General features: G+C 44.5%; 1 protein-coding gene across 8 annotated transcripts in view; it reads left to right on the top strand.

Moving 5' to 3' along the window:
* LOC111861850 (insulin-like peptide receptor) overlaps positions 1–21,760 on the top strand; it is a 309,490-nt gene that overhangs the window by 198,524 nt on the left and 89,206 nt on the right. For 2 of the 8 annotated variants that reach the window (XR_004512737.1, XM_023846765.2), the window contains exon 1: positions 79–287. The exons of 4 other annotated variants lie outside the window; for them this stretch is intronic. The gene's annotated coding sequence lies outside the window, so the exon portion shown is untranslated. Of the gene's footprint in view, positions 1–77; positions 288–11,411; positions 11,525–21,760 lie in introns of those variants that run through there. 2 more of the 8 variants (XM_033750474.1, XM_023846768.2) reach the window with 2 other exon arrangements.

The following is a 21,760-nucleotide window of genomic DNA, read 5'->3' as shown; positions in this document are numbered from 1 at the left end:
TGGGAGATGTTCCGAGTTTGTCTGCACGCACATGCTGTGGAGTTGTCGCTGTTCCAAGAGTGTGGCGTTCCCCACGTTCCCCACGGTCAGTCTACTGGCGACAGGCGGGCGGGTGAGGCAGTTGGTGTGTTCCTCTCCTTGCTCGGTACACAAACGTGTGTGTTAGTTCTTGCTGTTGGAGCTTTAAGTGAAGTGAAACTCGACTGATTGACCCAGTGGTGTCGGCGGTACAAGCTCATTTCGGTTATTGTCAACACAAATAACAACACGGCACCTCGGAGATTTAGGTATGTTCGATGTATAATTACACTAGATGCCAGTGTATACTCCAAAGACAACAGAAATTTATCTGCTGTGCCACGTGGGTTTGATTAATTTTCAAAAGTTGATGTGGTTTTATCGGTTAGCTTCAATATAATAAAATATAAATTTTCTAAATGGCTAGGGAGTCGGGGTAGCTCAGTCTGTGTAGCTACGGGGAGGACGGACGGAGTTTGAGTCCCGGTAAGGGCAGGATTTTTCTTTTCTCTACAGCGCCCAGACCGGCTCTGGGGACCACCCAGCCTCCTGTCCAATGTGTACCATGGCCTCTTTCCACGGGGGTAAAGCGGCAGGGGCGTGAAGCTGACTACTCACCTCCATCTACTGTCTAGGTGAAGAACAGTGGAGCTATCTATACCTCCACTCCCCCAAATGCCGTCATAGATTTGTGCTCAATTAATTAAGGATAATTTTACCTTTTCTACACACTAAGCATAAAGCCGTGCCTTAGCGCCAAGTAATTCTCACCGAAAACTTTAGTGCTCAGTCACAGGTGATTTCATGTGACATTCATGTTGTAAGAAGTTCTTTTTGCGTGTTTTCCCATCCAACCTGTCGCTTTGACCGGCTCTGCGGTGTATCATGGCCAGACCAGGCAGCACATTATCACAACTTTGGTCTCCAAGTTTGGAGGCCTCGCCCTGACCCTACAGTTGCCTGGTTAGAGAGTAAGGAATGGGTTAATAAGACGATCTTCGCTTTCACCGGCGCTGCGGTGTATCGTGGCAGACCAGGCAGCACATTATCACAACTTTGGTCTCCAAGTTTGGAGGCCTCGCCCTGACCCTACAGTTGCCTGGTTAGAGAGTAAGGAATGGGTTAATAAGACGATCTTCGCTTTCACCGGCGCTGCGGTGTATCGTGGCAGACCAGGCAGCACATTATCACAACTTTGGTCTCCAAGTTTGGGGACCTCGCTCTGACTCGAGAGTTGACTGGTTAGAGAGTAAGGAATGGGTTAGTAGCACCAAACACGCGAATACTGTGACCGTATGAATGGTAATGTAAAATTCGTTCACAGATAAAGTGGTTCATAAATATGTGGCAATAACGGAAATATGTAAGAAGCCTGGGTTTAATTAACTCCAGTTTTGTCGTATCCCGCTGTTTCTCAAGCGAGCTGACGCCATTTTGATAGAGCACTAGGCATTGGAACTTCAGTAGCAATAACCATCGTTCGGAGCCAAGTCCGTTGCGACAGCACACGGGAACCAAAACGTGGCTGAGCGTTGCGCGAACTTTATGCTGCGAAGTTTAGAGACTTTTTGTGCCGCTATTCTTTTCACTCCTTAACATTAATTGGCAGTCGTCAGAATATGGTACATAAAATTGTAAATGAATCTGTTTGAAGAATTATTGTACTAACGACGGTTTTACTTAGTGTTTGGAAACTTCATGGTATTAACTGTGATGACGTAGTTGACCTGTTTTTGAAACAGTAGGGGGGGGAGGAAGCGGAATTTCTTGTCGCATTGGGCGGCAGTCGGCCCGGGATGTAGGCATATGCTATTATTTATCCCATTAAAACCTAGTGGACACTATACGTACCACCTGCTTTAATACATGAAATCTCTGCATTCTGCCCACAGAGTGTATTTGTGTGTTCCGTATGGTTCTCACAATAAACAGCGACTGTTTCCCTAAACAGCATTAACCGGCTGGGCTTTGTAGCTGAGACGTAATGTGTTTTCTGCGAGGTACGGACTGCGTGTTTAAACTCACCGGTCCTTACATACGAAAATGTTTCGAAACGCCGGGGCTTGTATTTTAATAGATTTCCACACTTCTCGTGTCCGCCATTCGTCAGTTGACAAAGGCGGTGGTTAGCAAATTATTCCTGATACATAAATGTTAAGTGGTGTTGATGATTACTGTACTATCCAAATCGAACCAAATTGTTGTGCCTGTACATTACAGGTTATGGGCACGTGGTAGCGTAGTTGGTTGAGGTACTGTTCCACAAGCCGGAAGGTCACGGGTTCGATTCTCTATGTCATTGGATTTTTCAATTGACCTAATCATTCCAGCCCTGAGGTCGACTCAATCTCTAACATAATTGAGAATCAGGAGTATACCTAAGGGTAAAGGGCGGCCGGCGCGTTAGCCTGACATCCTCACCTCCATCTGTGAGTTGATTGTCTAGAAAAATATAGGAACCTCGACGTCTCACAAACCTATGGGCCTTCATGGCCTGTTACAGGGATAGCTTTACCTTTTTACCATACATTACAGGTTTCCAACATAGTCCATGTAATAATAATGCATATAGACGGTCTCTGATATTGTGTTCTTGTAATTGTTGCTGTATATCGAAGTGACGAGAGCTGTAAACCATTGGAGTATTTATGCCACAAGATTACGATATATGAAAGCAGCATTGAGATATATTAACTCCCCCCCCCGGATCGATGAAAGAGTACAGGTCGGTATGCCGTGACCAGACTGCTTTGCTCTTTTCGTCATAGGCTCACATTTATTGACGTATAAATTGTCTGACAAGTGAAATCGCTGTGGTTAAAGTCGCGCGTATGGAGTACACGATTTCTGGCTTCCTAAGTGAAGGACAGTTCGTTTTATCTTAGTGTGTCGGATACCGCAGTGGAAATGAAAGGTTCACTCTATAATGTAGGCTTATGTTCAAAGACAATTAGTCTAGTTCTTTTGCTTTTAATTGGATTTGAAAACGAAAGCTACTCGCGTTATGCAACAGTATGGTAAAGAAATCAAAGACATTGCATATACTTCCAGATAGATATACGATTTTGGAACATTTGAGGGCGTAACATTCTCCAGAAGATGCCAGTTACGTAGTTTCATTTAGGGAGATGAGCTTCCTAAATTACTGAAATGCAATGAAAATAGTTGGAGCTGTTTTCGAGAAACCCACAGTTTTCATTCTTTTTTGGGGGAGGGGGGCATTTAAACGGCTTCTAGTTTTTGAGCTAGAATTCTCGCGTTCACCGGACACCGGCGTAGGGTGGTTTAACGCCTTATATCGCAGACATGAACAAAATCTGTCCAACCGTCCATCCATACGTGCAGATAGACACACAGACAGCAATTGAAAGGATTGCATAAACCTACTTTCATTATTTAAAATAAGGAAAGTAGGCTACAAATACGTTTTCGTATTTTGGGGGGTTGCGGGATGAAGACTTGTAAATCCGCCAAAACATCGAGTTTGATTTTTTCGGTATCACAGAACTTTCTTAGGAGCCGGGATAGCTCAGTCGGTATAGCGACTGGCTACGGACTGGACGGTCGAGAGGTCCGAGTGCGGGTCCCGGTAGGGGAAAGATTGTTCTCATTTCTAAACTATCCAGATCGGTTCTGGAGCCACCTAGCCTACTGTCCAGTGTATACTGGGGGATCTTTCCCCGGGGGTAAAGCGGCTGGGGTGTGAAGCTGACCACTCACCTCCAACTAATGCAGAGGTCAAGAAGACTCCCCCATGCGTCTTCATAGCATAATACTTAATAAAGCTAAGCACAACAACATCTCCATGGCCTGTAGTCCGCAAGCGAATTATACCGACCGAGGGACCGCCGCTTGTCAGCGAAGTTAGTGCCAGCTTTTGCGGATAGTGTGTGTCACGTGGACAGCACAACGGATCCGCCACGGCCGTTACATAGGGGCAACTTTATTTTTACTTACACTGCTTTCTCATATACTACGTAGACTATGTGAGGAAGGCGAATTCCGCTCAGAACAGCGTTATTGCCGGCTTCCCAACCCGGTGGCCCGTGTTCGATCCCAAGTCGTGTGTGATTTGTAGTGGATGAAATGAAAATGGGCAGGTTTTTTCCGAGTGTTTTGGTTTCCCCTGCCAATTGTCATTCCACCATCTGTTCCATGTTTATTAATCACCCTATCCTCAACGCCATATAGCCTCGATACTGACGGCGTCGTTACGTAACAAACCTAAAAAAAGTTTGTTACCGGCAATGTTATTTTCTTGTGATGTCATCTCAACTGAGTTGTGGATTTCTCCGGGCTGTACGTGAGAGCAAGTAAAAACAATGGGAATACAACATTGATTCATATTATTACATGCTGTCTAAAACGTAAAAATTAAATTTACAGAACTATAATTTTTGTATGCGTGTGAAAGTCTTCTGACATGGGCCGAACATAGATTGAGGGTGTTTGAGAACAGGGTAAAAATAGGTAAAGCTATCCCTGTAATAGGCCTTGTAGGCCGCTGCTATGTAATGCCCGCAAAGTTCACGCACGCAAGAAAACCCCAAATCTTAAATAGAAGAGCTGTTTTGTGTAGTCCGCGTCGCAAGCGTGGTAAACACGCATGCAGCAATAGAAGAGATGTGTCTTCTATGTGGTCCGTGCAGAGATGTTATAAGCAAGGGCCAAATTCAGTTGATAGGCAGTTCTGTGCGAGAGTCTGTGAAAAAAGGACCTAGGACGTGAAGCTGAAGAATCACCACTGCCAGAAGCCGTTGACGGGGAATGGCTGGCGACGACACAGCCGGCTGCAAAAGGCTTAGAGGATGCTGTGGTAATTCGTGAATTGTGGAGATTAGTGGTGACCCTATAATTACTTGTAGTTCCGAGCCGTGCGGTGAAGTTGTTAATAAATCGAGTCACCAATCCAAACCCCGCCTGTAGTCACACATGCACTACTAACATAGGCACAGGCATGTACCTGTATGCTGTATGTATGTGTTATTTGGGCCACACTGAGATATGTGAGGGACAGCAACTGAGCTGCTAGTTTCTTCTTCCCTCTACCTGTAAAAGAGGTAAAGCTATCCCTGCAACAGGCCACGGAGGCCCATACGGTTGCGAGACGTCGAAGCTCCCGCATTTTTTACACAATCGGCTCACAGATGGCGGTGAGGTCATCTTTACAGATATTTCGAGTTCTGGTGCCGTATAGCCCCCAATACACATCGAACTTATTGTGCAAAAATGTTAAATGAAGGGCCTTAGGAATGTCTCGCACATTTTACGGGCAGAAGAACAGAATAATTTTAGGAAAAGGATTTTGTACGGATAATACTGTCGGATTCGACAAATTGCAGACAGTTCGGCAGAATTGGTGTTACTGGCAGTGAAAAGGTTTTCGACTAAGTAAACCATAAACTGCCGATCTGATCCATGTCATCAAGTCCTTGTAGCAAAATACCGACAACTGGGATAAGGAAGGCACGCTCTCGAAATGAGGGGATATTAGAATCAAGCAGGGAGTACGTCACGGTTGTAGTGTGCACCCTTATTTAATATTTATTTGGACGATGTCATCCGAGAATTGAAGGCGAGAAGCAACACGGAAATCCTGTTAAAGGCAGCGGTTGCTGTGAAGAAGCAGCTCATTGCATGCGACCAGAGTATAATCAGAGAGAGTGATCACGGACTGCGGTGACCTGTATTGCACCAAAATAATAAGTTCAAATGATGCAAGAAATGAAAAACAAGGCAGTGGCTTTACAAGGAAAAAATTCACTTAAAACACGCAGTATAAGTAAAATCTCTGGAACGGGTTAATCGCTCAACTATCCAAGTTATAACGTAACATTCCGGGGAAGACTGACATAGACATTAAGAATGGTGAACTAATCCTTGTGCTTAAGTGTGTAATTAAGTACTGTGCCTTGAAGACATGGGGAAGTGGAGGAATAGTTCCAACATTCTTAGCCTCGGCATCAGATGGAGGTGAATGGTCAGCTACACGCCCCTACAGCTTTAACCTCGATGCTCACTGGATAGGAGGCTGGGTACTAGACTAATTATTGTAGTACCTGCGGTAATAGTATCAGTAGTAGTATTGAGTACAGCTGCAGTAGTAATTATAGCACGGTAGTCGCATTCTCGCCCCGAAGCTACAGCCCATTGTGGAGAGCAGCCACTGCAGCGCTGCAGACCCGCATCATCCAGCCCAGCGGTTCTGCTACTGGGATACACATATGTCCTCCCTAGCAGCTCGTGAAGCCTCATAAGGCTGCACGTCGGGGTCTTAGAAACGTCTTGACAGCAGACTGCCTTATTTTGTACAAATTTATATGCAAGATATTTAAAGTGTCTCTATATCTTGTTGTATTTATAGTGGACGATAACACGCAAATAGAGACAAAAGTTAGGTCGCCTTGTTTGAAATTTCATTCAGTAATCCAAGGGTTGCCGACCCCAGTGGGCGCGCGGTCTCAGACATGAAATGTCTTCTTCCGCTCGAACACTGGAATCGTGGGTTCGAATCCCCGCTCAAGGCTTGGATGTCTGCTTTTATTCTGCTTGTGTTAGGTAGCGGCCTTGCGACGGGCTGATCCAAGGATTCCTACCGACTGTCTTAGATTAAGAAGCCGAAGCGAAACGAAGCGTTTCACAGATGCCCTGTGGCCGAAGTGGGAGCAACTGGGATAGAAGACGTTGAATAAGAAGAATCGAAGTGTTGGGCCTACTGAAAAATACACTCAGAGACCATGGGGTACGCCGACCGAAGAAAACACTAGATCTCTTTCTTCTTCAGGTACTCCATGCTGACAGCACAGTGGTGACACAGGTGTTAAGATACAAAAATTCCAAAATATGCATGGCACTATTAGGGGAACATTTAACGGGAAAACTCGAAAGGCCACACAACATTTTGCTAAGTGATGATTGTTTCTGCGCTGCCATATGGAGGCGAAAGCTGGACAGCGAGAAACAGACATGCAAAAATTAAAATAACAAATACGACTCTTAGGATCTGTAAAGAGATGTACAAGACTGGATACAATTAGGATAGGCGATATGAGAAAAGAAATAGGACTGATCTCGATGAATGACAGAAAAAAAAGACGCAGGAAGATGTGGAAAGAACAGAAGAAGGAAGAGACCCAAAATAGGATTTTTCATACAGGTACAAAGAAAGACGGTATCCTGGTAGACCATGCAATAGGTGGAATTCATACAAGCCGAAACAGGCCATCGGCCTAATCCTTGAATTGGAGAAGAGGCTATTTCCCGACTTCTTGAATGCAAGGACAGAGCCCCTCCCTGACTATGCAGCGTCGCATGCTAGGATGATGAACTGGGAAAGGGATTTGGAAGGATCCAGTTACACGATGGGACTAACAAAGACCACGAAACAACCTGAATCAGAATAGCGGGTGTTGCGGACGGGATTCGAACATAGCAAGTCTACAACGTTACCTCTAGGAAGATTGTTATGCATTGCACATTTAACGTACGAGCATGGATGGCATGACGCAAGACCTGCCTACCGCACTTGTCTTGCTCCTGCACGCGTGATGGATTCGGACGTCACGTCTGACGCAAGTGTTGCATACTTAGGAATCGTGCATGGTTTCATTCAGTGGCTGATGGAAACTAATTTCCGCACTGTGTGTCTCACTGTCTATCTCCACGGATCCGAGTCCTTATTGAGAAGCCGCCAGTCGCTCAGCTGCTCAGGAATATCCCCACATTTTTCTGAACCCCAAGATTCGTTACCGTGTTCACAAGAGCCCTCCACTGGACCCTGATCAATCCAGTCCATAACACCCCCCCATCCTGTCTCTCTCAAATCCATGTTAATAGTATTCTCCACCGACGTCTAGGTCTTCCCAGTGGTCTCTTTCGTCCTGGCTTTCCCACCAAAATCCTACATTTGCTCCACTTCAACCCATTCGTGCTAGATGCCCTGCTCATCGCATCGTTCCTAACCTGATCATTCTAATTACACTTGGCGAAGGGTACGCGTTACGAAGCTCAATCCCTTTTCTTCAGTATCCTTTGTTTCATAATCCTTGGTCCAAATATTCTCCTCAGCACTCCGTTCTTAAGGGGTACGTGGTAGCGTAGTTGTTCGAGGAACTATGCTGCAAGCCGGAATTTCTCAGGTTTGATTCCCAACGAGGTCATTAATTTTTTCAATTGACCCAATCCTTCCAGCCCTGGGTTCGACTGAGCATCTGGGAAAAATGAGTACCAGGAATCTTCCTTTGGGTAAAGGGCGGCCGGCACGTAAGGCTGGAAACTTCACCACCATCTGTGAGCCGATTGTCTAGAAAATGTGGGCCGTTGCTAGGCTGTTTATAGAATCACTGCTTAGCAACGGGTCTATACGCCACAGTACTTACAGTTACCTGGCAGGATAACTAAGTAACTTCCTCCATGGAACAGAGATACTCTTGAGAAGCCAGTAGTTTTCCATCCAGTCAAGAAATTCCCCGTCACTTATGAAACGTTAAGGTTTATTTCTGTGTTTTCAAGAACCCGCCACTGGTCCCACATCTTGAGATAGAATAATGTAGTCCACACCCACCGTAAATAAGTAGTATCCTTTTTAATATTATTCTCCCATCTACGCCTAGTTATTCGTCGTATTTTTCTTTCAGGATTTCCTAACAAAATTGTGTGTGCAGTTCTTGTATCTCGCATGTGTGATAGATGTCCCACCCATGTCACTGTAGTTGAGAGTGTATTCTTACGTTTTAATGGAGAATGCAAATTGTGTAGCTTCCAGTGTTCAGCTTTCTCGAGCTTGCCGTCGCCAAACACCTGCCCTCAAAGGCCGCCGTCTTTTGTTTTGCTCGTAACGTGAGAGACCTAGTTGACACTCCTATTTTAAATTACGTTTCTGTATATTTTAATCTTTTCTTTTGAAGAAAGCGCCGAGAATGCAATATATTCTGAACCCAACGTTGCAAGCCATCCCCCAGATTTAATTTACTCATAATTGCCCAGACAGTTTAACTTCACCGCATGTTGTAATGCCGAGGCGTGAACATGTCGCGATTTAGGGGTGACTGTAGGCGAGGTATGGCTTGACCACTCACAGGTCGGTAACTATAAATAACTATAACACTATCGCTGATTTGCACGCTTTACGCATCACTATACACTGTCTTCCCTAGTCGTTGCTTGGTAACAGCTCTCAGCATTGAAGATTCTTCACCTTCTGTGTTCACGCCGTTGCTCGCTGGTTAACACTCCACAACTGAACTGTCAACTATAGCTCCATCTCTTCTTAGACTCCCTTGCAGAACTCAACTCACTCATTGTAAAAGCCAAAGCCACATTGCGACTGAGAGTCAGTAAGTCTTGGTGGCGAGCCCCGATATTTATTACTGTTTGACATTTACGGTCTAATTTTTTGTGGGGCGCCCTCCATGACGAGGCAGTCTTTACTGTCTCAGATTTTAGAATTCCCTTTTCGTCGCCTCGTAGGACTCGCAGGGTCACGGTGTATGAATATGAATAGGAAATACGTCGGAAAAATGTTTGCCTATACAGACTTTACTGTGGGGTTCATTTAAACACATGTTAATTAGCTTAACTAGTTTCATGGATGTATGGAAATAAATACTATTATTGTACCGCAGTTCCCTCCTGAGTGAATCAGCGTTTCTTACAAGCGTACAAGCCGCTCTGCTCCAGTAGCCAGTGGTTAGCTGTAGTCGTGACCGCGTATCGTTTAGCTTTTGACCATTCATAGCGGTGCAGTTGCAAATAAGCATTCAGACGGAAGTGCGTTCCGCTACAGGAAGTTCCTGTTCGTAATTTGAAGTTCTGCCGTCTTCTGTCATCTGACGGCGCATGCTTTGTTTGTGTTACGGAGGAACCTGCTTTCTTCCTTTTCTGCACTGAAGATGGACGCAGCAGGCTCTTCCGAATCGTTGACACATATTGTCACGTGTAGGGGTTCCTGACTATAAGACGGGTTTTGGATTAAATTGGATTTATTATCATTATAGTCAACTCGTAACTGCACGTAATTACAGCGCTACCGGTGATTACACATTTTACAGTTCACTGTTACACACGCACTAGTGTCCTCGGACTTCACTAGTCGTATCCTGACAACGGAATCATAACAGTCTCCCTGTCACTGCAGCACACATGAAGTCTTCTTTTCACAGCCTAATTCCTTTCTTTCCATTGTTCTCAATCACCTTCGACTGCCGACTCTCTGAATTCTCTGCTGCAAGAGCCAACTCCGGAACTCAACTCAATTCTCCTCCCAGTCGGAGTCAGAGTTACTTTACGACTGACGGTTTACCGCCAATCAGTTCGTCTTGGCGTCAGGCCCCTTGAGGCCCACAACCACAGTTTTTTTTTTCACTGAACTCTTGCGGTAATAGTCCTTATGTAACATCCTCTCTAACGAGAAGATTTGTTTTTCTCTTATGAATGCACTTGACCTTTCATCAAGTGTATATTTCGCACATACAACATGTTATTGAAAATTCTTCCTTTTGCACTACACACAAGTCCTCTGTCAGTACAGACTTTACAGAGCAGATCATGCCTTCCTTACGTATCTTATGCTGCAACAGCAGCTTAGTCATTTGAACGGTCGTAAGCTTGACCACCGCCAAGTGTAAGCCTCTTATGTCTCCTCCTAGCTGCGTCAGATCCTCGTCATATAGCCTCGGGGCGGCCCCAACAGAAAACACCGCTTCCTATATTGTTGTGTGTTAATTCACTGCAGCAGAGATCTGTTTACCGCACAGTTGCATAGCAAACAACCGCTTGCAGTATCTCTTCTATTGTTGCGTGACACGTCACAGTGTACGTGACACGTTCCTCTGCTACGGGCCATTACCTAGCAACGACTGTTTCTCTGCCTCCACAGGCTCCACAGTTCTTCCTTTGATCAAATACGCAGCAATATCAGACTATATGTCGTCGAATCTTGAAGATCTTCATGATCACCGCCATGAGAACAGGAGATCTTACACGCTCTATTTTTTCCGGGGGCCCGCGGTCGCCTAGTTGGTTGAGGCATTATGGTACAAGTCGGAAGGTCGCGGGTTCTATTACCGATGAGATCACTGGATGTTTTCAGTTGACCTAATCCTTCCAGCCGCACTCTGGCGCTGAGTGTCGATCCAGCCTCTAANAGGGCGGCCGGCGCGTAAGGCTGACAACCTCACGGCCATATGTTAACCGATTATCTGGATAATGTGGGACCCTCAGCGTCTCACAACCCTATGGGCCTCTACCATTTTTGCCTTTATTTGTCCTCAAAATTTTATTTTTTTGGTGCCAGAAGTGAAAGTGAAAAAGTGAGGGCAGTTGAAATTACCTCAGAAGTGTTGGGGGCGCGAACAGAGATAAGGAGTAGCAGCGATAACACGAACGTGTCTTCATTTGCCTTAACGCTGACAACTAGTAGAGTGCGCCAAAGGACAACAGTGATCTGCGATCCGAATTTTGTAGTCACAAGTTGTGGAAACTGGCGAAAATTACGGGGAGGTAACAGGTAAGTATAGCGATAACTGTAAGCCAGTGGAACCTTTACGAATAAGCATAGGGAATGAACGTTTTGTGAATGATTTAGCATATATTGAGGGAACACACTGATCACTTGATCAGTGTGTCCGAGACAACCGAATAATACGCACTGTTGGTGTCTAGTTGTAGTTCTTTCAGTTTATCATCATCCACACCTTAATGGGAAATTTCGTATCTATACATTTCAAAGTACACTGGGATCGTGGGTTCGAATCCCACTCGGGGCGTGGGTGTCTATGTGCATGTATTCTGTGCTTGTGTTGTTCTGTGTGTAGGTAGAGGTCTTGCGGCGAGCTGATACCCCGTCCAAGGAGTCCTACGGACTGTGTATGGGTTAAGAAGCTGCTAAGGTCCGCAAGGGCTGTAGAGCCACAGAGACATACATTTCAAGCTCCATTCATCCAGACAGATCTTGAAGCGTCTCTTACTTCTGAAAGCGGTCAGTGAATGCTACGGGATGGGTGACTAGAATTCGGTTCTTGTCGGGCACAATGAGATTTCTCACTTTGCCACCGTGTTCATGCCGTCTCTACGGCCCACCCCATTGGTAACTTGAACTCCGTCCTCGCGGCTCAATCCATCCGGGACGTGAAACTGATCATTCGCCTATATATAGTGCCGAGGTTAATGCGCGGAACTGTATTTCCACCCGTGCATACATGTCTGAATTGTTTGGTACTTATAAGCCACGGGACAAGTTTAACTTTTATCTTTTTGCTTGTAGAGACAGTTCGGACTCTAAAAGGTAAACAGCCTGTTTTCCTGCATTTCTTGTGTAATACGTAAGCTACGACAATGGTTCTACGTTTCTTATCTTGTTTCATAATTTATCAGCATATCAATGTGACAGAATTGAAAGGAATTTGCAGTCAGTCGGGGATCGATTACAAGGGGGCCCATGCTTTATTTCACTGTGCTGTGAGCATGGAGTATCTGAAGGAAACAAAGAGATCTAGTTCGGAGAATCTTCTTCAGTCGACGTACCCCACCGTCTCTTGAGTTTTTCTTTCTGTAGGAACAACCCTTGGATTACTGAATGAAATTTCAAACAGGGCGACCTAACTTTTGTCTCTAATTCCGTGTTATCATCCGTTATAAATACGATAAGATATAGAGACACTTTAAATTTCTTGCATATAAATTTGTACAAAATAAGGCAGTCGGCTGTCAAGACGTTTGTAAAACCCCCTTATGAGGCTTCACGAGCTGCTAGGGAGGACATACGTGTATCCCAGTAGCAGAATCGCTGGGCTAGATGATGCGGGTCTGCAGCGCTGCAGTGGCTGCTCTCCACAGTGGGCTGTAGTTTCGGGGCGAGAATGCGAATACTGTGCTACAATTACTACTGCAGCTGTACTCAATACGACTGTCTATATAGTTCTACAGCCCATTTTTGGACCTTGGCCGCTTTTTTTGTTTCTTAACCCTATACACAACCGATAGGACCCCTTGGAAGAGGGATCATCCAGTCATAAGGCCGCTACCTACAAACAAGACAACAGAAACACCAAATAAAGGCTCACACAAACGCCTCCAGTTGGATTCGAACCCATGATCCCAGTGTTTGAGCGAGCGAAGGCAGTTCATGCCTTAGACCGCCCGGCCAATGTGTTTCGGCCGTTTCTGGCCGTTAACAGTAATACATTAGTACATTCATTTTTTGCTTCACTGATGTTTCTCTCGGGGGCACGCGGTAGCGTAGTCGGTTGGGGAACTGTGCTAAAAGCCGGAAGATCGCGGGTTCTGTTCGCGATGAAGTCATTGCATTTTTGCCGGTCACAACGCGCGGTCTAAGGCATGAAATTTCTTCGCCCAGTTGAACGCTGGGATCGTGGGTTCGAATCCCACGTAAGGTGTGGATGTGTGTATATGTTTATTCTCACTTTGTGTTCTGTGTGTAGATAGCGGCCTTACGACTGGGCTGATCCCTCCGTCTAAGGAGTCCTACCGACTGTATGAAATTAAGAAACTGAAAAATCGGCCAAGGCCCAATAAAGGCTTGTTGAGCCATAGATATACATTCATCTGTAATCTGTCAAGACGACAGGTCCACAGTCTCTTCCAAAACAGTTCCTCCACTTGATGCGATCTAGAGCATTCTCCTTCAAATGAGAATATCCTCTCCTGTTCCCAAGGTCATCCAGCATCTTCTTACGTCTTCTTCCTCGTCTTCTGGTCACTTCTATCCGCCCCTCTATCTTTCCTTCAGTAACTTATTTTAGAAGGCAGCTACCGCGTAAGATATGACCAATCCAATTAGCCTTCCGTTTTCTTATTTCGTGTAGGATATTCCTGTGCTCACTGACTCTAATTAACACTTCTTCATTTCTCACATAATCGGTCCAACTGATCTCCATCCTTCTCCAACACCACATTTCGAAGCTTTCCAGGTGTTCCCGATCTAGTGCCCTAAGTGTCCATGTTTCAGCCCCATACAGAGCTATGCTACAAATGTAGCATTTCACTAGTTTCTTCCTCAAATTTAAGTCCAATTTGCTGGTAAAAAGATTCTTCTTCTTGCTAAATGTAGCTTTTGCCATGGCAATCCTAGATTTAATTTCACACGTACACCTTCCATCATCTGTTAACAAGCTACCCAAATATTTAAAACATTTCACATTCTCCAGTTGTTTTTGGTCTATCTTTATTGTGACTGGGGTTGGTTGTCTCGAAATTTTCATTACTTTTGTTTTTTCCACATTCATTTCCATGCCATAGCACCTTCCAATTTCAATTAGTCTATCAATCATGCCCTGTAGCACAGTTTCTTCCTTAGCCATTAACACAAGGTCATCTGCATATTTCACAGTTTGAATAATTTGCCCTCCTAATTTGAAGTCTCCAAGTCCATCCAGAGCTTCTTTGGTAAGGCACTCGCTGTACAAGTTGAACATAATTGGTGATAAACAGCATCCTTGTCGAACTCCTCTTCCAATCTTCACACTTCTTGTCTCCCATCTGTCCAGTCGCACTCTTAACTTTCTGATCCATGTACAATTTGCTAATCAATCTTCTTTCACGCCAATCGATACCTGTCTTCTTTAGGATCTGCATTAATTTGGTCCAGTTTACACGGTCAAATGCCTTCTGCCAGTCTATGAAGCAAACACACAGTTCTTCATCTATCTCCAAAGTTCGTTCTGCTATAATTCTCATCATCCCAATTGCATCCCTGGTTCCTTTTCCTCTTCTAAATCCAAACTGATCCTCTCCAATTATATCCTCTATTTTCCTTTCAATTCTTCTTTTAAAGTATCTTTGCTATTATCTTTGCTGTATGTGCAATAAGGCTAATTGTGCTACAGAATGCAGCGACCATAGATATGCATGTATAGATGTATATTCCTCCCTCACTGACCAATGTTGTACTTATGGGAGAGGTTTTATAGTATTCCCACCTAATTATCCTCTATTGATTGTAGTCAGTTTATCATTGCTGGACACTTATGTTGCTCGTTCTTTCGTTTCGAGTATATTATACTTCAAAATTATTGGGATGTTGCATTCTTAGTTACTGTTTTTGTATGGTGTTATGAAGATTTCGGTTCTTGGTTGCTGCGCACGGCACAAAATTGTTAATAAGAAAGACATATCACGTACTGTTTCCAGTACCGGTATTTATTGTTCAAGTGACAAAGGTTGTACAGTTTACCTACTCTAATACATTTTCGAAAAATTTCGCCGTCAACTTCAATGCACTTTGCAGCTCGTGTGAGGACACGGCATATTGCTGGTCTGTACAGTGAACAGTGTACTGTACAGTGAAATAGCTCTATCTCGGAAACCGTTTGGGAGCACGCGGTAGCGTAGTTGGTTGAGGCACTATGCTAGAAGCCAGAAGGTCGCGGGTTCAAGTCTCTATTAGGTCACTGGATTTTTTCAATTGACCTAATCCTTCCGGCCGCACTATGGCCCTGGGGTCGACTCAGCCTCTAACAGAAATGGGTACCAGGAATTAATTAAATTTTCCTGGGGAGTAAAGCGCGGACGGCGCGTAAGGCTGACAACCTTACCGCCACCTTTGAGCCGATTGTCTAGATAATGTGGAACCCTGGACGTCTCACAACCCTATGGGCCTACACGGCCTGGTATAGGAATAGCTTTACTTTTAAACTTTTACACATGTATATATACACCTTTTTTGCTTAGAATAACCAATACTGTGATCTCCCACAATATTTGCCTTTCATCCTGGGACACCCTATATTCAGTTTAAGTTATACACACTATTGTCGTCACTAAACATAACGATACGGGAAGGTAAGTGTGCTTTGTGCTTAATTAAGTACAAGCCCCGATGGTATGTGTGGAGGGAGGGCAGGTGTGGCTCCATGCATTCTTGATCTCGACACTAATTGGTGGTGGGTGATAATTCTCACTCCCCGGTCGATTTAGCCACGGGGAAAGAGCTCATTGCTAGGCGTACGCCTTGGGTACGAGGCTGAGCGTACTCGTAGCCGGTCTAGATAAGTGGCCCTGACCACTTCCATTCGGCGCAAAATAATTCCAGCAGTCGATACAGCTTCGAAAACCACGTTAAGTAATTCATAGTTTCTTCAGCGTCGCTTTTCAACTTCGCTTTAAAATAGAAGATAGGACCGACTTCCGTTCTATTGTGATAATAGTAACTTACTGGATGAAGACAATTTTTTTCCTTTCGCGCTACAGCCCTAATTTGGGCATTGTCCTACCTCCATGAAACACCGTTTCACTTCGGTTTACTAGATCTTAGACATTCGGTAGGACTCCAAGGGCGGGTGATCAGCCCGTCGCAAGGCCTCTACCTGTACACAAACACAGAAAAACGGAGGTACACACAAAAGCACCAAACATCCATGCCCTGAGTGGAATGCGAACCCACTATCCCGGCTTCCGAGCGAGCGAAGACGTTGCATGCCTTACTCCTCTTGGCTAAGTGGGATTTGTGGTGGACAAAGTGGCGCTGGGGCGGGTTTCCTCCTAGTACTTCGGTTTCCCCTGCCAATCTTCATTCCACCAAATTCTCCATCATCATAACAACTCGGGACAGGCTACAATAGGCCAATCAGTGTCCGCCGTGCCGAGTGGACCCAGTTGGACTCCACCCCCACTAAGCGAATTAAAATAAAAAAATGACACGTCTTGGCTACCGTGACCGGCGAAAACATAAATACTGCCTAGAGGAACGGCAGCTGAGCAAGCTGGGACAAAAATAAATGCAGAGAAAACTGAGCGTGTCCCTGTAGAATTTGAGGTTCTCACAGCGGTGGTTATAAAGACTTCTGTATTTTGGGATATAGTGCCCTGTAGGCTGTTGAAAGTCAGCCTGAAGTTTCGGAGGAACATATCTCCCCTCCTTCAGGGTTGAATATTAAAGCAAGTAAGAAACTAACGTGAAGCGGGAAGAAAGAAAAGATTTGTTGACTTTCAACTTTCCACACGACGTCACATCCCCAGAAGACAACTGATCTTGAAGAATGTCGCGTAACCGGAATGCAGGATAAAATGGTAACGTAAATTAGCTAATCGATCTCTCGAAATGTTGCAAAGTTAAAGTGAATGTTTGAGGTTGGGTAACATGAATAAGTTAGAAACAAATGCTCCTGGGGAACACTTGCTTTCGTTAAATTCAGAATCTTCGCATCTGCCATATAAACCGTGAAAGTACGAGAATTATAATTTGTCCTGTTCTGTTTATATGAGCGTCTCTTTCCGAGAGACGAAGAGGGATTCAGTGGGTGTTGGGCAGAATATTTGGATCCAGGATGGAGGTTCTAACTGGGGAATGGATACACATATATATGTTATATATTATGTAATATATTATGACGTGTATAGCTAGGAAACGGCGCGATAAACACCTTATTGCGTAGGCGCAATCAACAATAGGACGAATGTTTATAGCTCGTTGCTAGGCAACAGTCAGCGCGCCAATAGACTGGCAAGATAGCTATCACGTGACGGTTTTATATGTGGTCCGCCCCACGACTGTTGCTATGCAATGGTTAGGTAAACACGTTTCAACAATAGAGGCTGTGTTTTCTGCCTGTTCAGTGCGTAGGCTATATAACGACAGTTACAGATGTAACTGCGATTGTTAATATTTCTCCATCCGCCAGTCCCTGCACTTACAGGTGGCTCAAGTTCTGTTTGCTTTTCTTTTCACAGTCCAGGCATTTTTTGTTTCCATGGCACTACAGCCCCAGTGGGCCTAGACCTACCTCCATGAACTCCGTTCACTTCGGTTTTTCTAGATCTTACACATACGGTAGGACTCCTTGGGCGGGTGATCAGCTCGTCGCAAGGCCTCAACCTGTACATAAACACAGAAAAACGCACACACACAAACTAAAGATCCATGCCCTGAGTGGGATTCGAACCCACGATCCCGGCTTCCGAGCGAGCGAAGACAGTGCACGCCTTAGACCGCTGGGCTACCGTGACCGGCGCTACAGATTCTACTGGGTTAAATTTCCTTCAGGACTTCGAGATGAAAGACGTGTATTTACAGCCCAAATTGTATTTTGCAATGAAACCACATTCCACTTATTGAGGGACGTTAATGGACAAAACTTGAGAATTTTAGCTAACAGCAGTTCTTATGAATTAGTCTAATACAGGAGAAGAGTCCAACATTGACATTGTTTTGTGTTTTGCCCTGACAAAAGTGTTAGGGCCGTTTCCTTGCCGAACGGCCTTGGCGTGGCATATTGTACTTGAACCTGTTGGGGGATTTGTTATTGTTACTTCGGAAGAAGAACTCCGGCAATGAGGGGCCCCCATGTTTCCACGAGGTGACGTACTTCTCGTTTGCCAAGTTTCCACTGAAGTGGTTTGGCAGGGAATGGCTAATCTCTTGGCTGCCTTGTTCTCCTGACCTTGCTGTCCTTAATACGTCGAGGATTTGCCTCGTTGGGTACCAGTTTGCGGCAGCTGGCTAGGAGGATATGAGCTGCAGTGGCTACATTTACCCTCTGTGTGCTTTACAACGTGTGGACTGAAACTGAATATGGATGTTCTGCCCGCTAGGCTGCTCACGGCGCCCTCATTACATATCTGTAGAATGCAGGTCACAAAAACTTGATTACATAACGTAGTGAAATGCTTTTAGCCTACATTCGCGAGCCTTGTGCTGCGGCAAAATAGTGCGATTTCGTCTTTACACCCTGCATATAGAGAAGTAATGGTGAAATAAAAGGTCTGGAAAGTGCACAATTTCGGGTTACCATAGCAACTCATTGTCGAGTGTCAGCGCATTCCATGAATCTAGGTTATGCAGTAGGTCACGATTTAGTGGTGTAACTATAGACGGGATATGAATTCGTGAATTAGATTCATTGACCTCCCAGAACTACAAGTAATTAGAGCGCTATCTCCACACCTTACAGATAACGACATTACCCTGCAAACTTTTCCAGCCTGCTGTCTTAACCAACCGTTCCCTAGCAGCGGCTTCTAACAGTGGAGCTTCTTCAGCCACTCGTACAGAACTCCTGTCAACTGTCAACTCAACTATAGCGCCATCTCTTCTCAGTCTCCCTTGCAGTGCACGACTCGATTGCCAACCCTCAGCTGACTGGGTCCCAGGCTGGCGGCCGTTTCAGAACAACCTCCTATTCTTCTTTTCAGAAGCTGACTTTCAAATGACAACTGAACTGATCAAACTCAACGTCAAAGTTATGTTATGACCGACGGTTAGTCGGCTATTCTGTCTTAGAATAAAGCACCCATCTGGGGCTTAAGACCAGATCTTTATTACTGTCAGACATTTGCAGGTTTCTTGCTCTCTCTGACGAGAGGACGGGTGTGTCCTTTACCAGAGTCACAGTCAGCAGTTGTCAGTATGTGCAGTTTACATTTTATATGTTGTTAAATATATATATATATACACACACACACACACACACACACACAATATATACAGCATATACAAGGGCTCTGTAAGTCCAGGCTCAGTCCAGCAGATCATGCCGTATCATTAGTAGCTCCTGTTACAACAGAAGTCTAGTCACTTGAACGGTCGTACGCTTGACTGCCGCCAAGTGTAAGCCTCTTATATTTCCTGTGTCGGGGTTCGTCTTGGCCAATGTTGAGAACATTATATTTTCATGATTGTTCATGGATTATGCTTATTTTATGCATAATTTTGTTATGTATGTACGGAAGTTTGAAAGCCATGTGCAAATCACGAACCGGTGTGTGCCTTGAAAAATTTCCATTGGTGCGGAGAACTTTGTTTTGCAGGGTCTGTGGACTGATCAGTATTTCAAAGTTGAAGGTTACCTTACGACTGGCGGTTTACCGCCAAGCAGTTCATCTTGGCGCCAGGCCCCTTGTGGGCCAAGAACAAAGATTTTTTTTTGAAATGAACCTTTGCGACCATAGTCCTTATGTAACATCCCCTCTGACAAGAAGGCGGGTATGTTTTTTGGATATGCTGCTGGCCCTTGCCAGCGCAGTCTTTCGCGTGACTCGGGATCAATTCAATTGTTCTAAAGATAACCCATCAGCATTGGCCACATCGAAAACCCCGCTCTTTTATTGTTATGCACATGTTCGTTTCCGCGGGGACGTGTCTGCCTAGCCTTTGATTAGAAAGATGTTACATAACCCCGTTGATATATTGTTACGTGCGTTACCTAGCAACTGTCGCTGTTTACAGAGTCGACGTTTAACAGCGGATCTATACGCCATAGTATTTTATGCGGATATGTGAAATGTGGCGTACTGTATAAAGGAGCCAGTTTTCGATTGATTGCTGCTGCGTGTTATTCGTGGGAGATAGCGTTAAAGTCGACCTCTACGCGTTATTTGATAACGTGTAGGACTGGCAAGGGACGCAGGAGAAAGCAGAGGGAATTAATGGTACGAAAGCTTGTATAAAGAATGATTAGTGTTTCCGTTGAATTCTCAGAGGATGTAGCATTGGATTGTAGAAGTGTCATGAAATCACCAGACCTCACATTAAAATCATGAAATTGAATATAAGAGAGGGGTAGAGTGAGGCATCCATACAAAATGTTAATCAGAAACCTATAGGGAGGAGACCACTTGGTAGAGGAAGACATAGAGGGGGGAAATAATGTTAAAATTGATCCTAAAGAAACAGGGTGGGATGAACATTTGGGTTACGTAAGAGGCATGGAATTTCGTGACCAGCTGAGCGATTAAAAGCTACTCACGAATTCTGGTGCTTGGAAGTAGGAGAGGTGAAATTAATCTAGACTTATAAATTTATAGCTATTTTCTTTTTTCGTATACAAGGACAAGAATCAAGTAGTTCCGTTGCTTGCGAGACTTGGATTGATTCCAACACGTTTCTTAGTGAAGGTCAGATACGTTATGTGAATCATGATATTCTTTGAGAGCGCCCTGCAGATCGACAGGCTTCTATCGATCTACACTGTTAGAACACAGAAGATCGAGTTGTTCATCATATTCCTTGTCTCACATTATCCGACAAAACCAGACAAATTACCGATTATCGCGGTTGAGTGGTTACTAAACTTTTTTTTTTATATATATATATATTTATTAGCAATCAGAATAAATACATTCTTTTAGCTAATTTGCTAATTTAAACACCGTCCTCGTGTGCTTATTGTGTCGTGATGAGGGCTCCTCCAATGAGAGATCCTCTAACCATCAAGTAGATCTGCGGGCCATAATTTCTTTAGCCTTCTTCGTTGTTGTTGTTCCAGTAGGGGCTGCAGTAATGTATTGCTATGGTGTCCTAGTTTATCGTGATGTTTTATGCTTCTTTCTTGGATGACTTCTTTGACGAATGGTACATTGAGATCGTCATGTAGGGTCTGATTTGACACATACCAAGGTGCATTTGTGATCATCCGCAGTATTTTGGACTGTCTTCGTTGCATTATGGCTATGTTCGATTTACTGGCGCATCCCCATAGTTCGATTCCATAGGTCCAAATAGGCTTTATGATGGTCTTGTATAGAAGTACTTTACTATCTAGCGATGTGCTGGATTTACTTCCAATGATCCAATGTATGTCTTTTACTTTTAGGTCTACCTGTTTCCTTTTTTTGGTTATATGCTGCTTCCAAGTAAGCCTGGAATCCAGGTGTAGTCCAAGATACTTTACTGTTGATGATTGTGGAATTTCAGTATTATTTATGTGTACGGCTGGGCACTGCTCTTTTCTCATTGTGAAGGTGACCTGTACAGATTTGGTTTCATTAATGTGGATTCGCCACTTTTTTA

The sequence above is a fragment of the Cryptotermes secundus genome, unplaced genomic scaffold (assembly GCF_002891405.2).
Source record: "Cryptotermes secundus unplaced genomic scaffold, Csec_1.0 scaffold933, whole genome shotgun sequence".
Classification (NCBI taxonomy): Eukaryota; Metazoa; Arthropoda; class Insecta; order Blattodea; family Kalotermitidae; genus Cryptotermes; species Cryptotermes secundus.
This window is presented reverse-complemented; position numbering and strand designations above follow the sequence as displayed.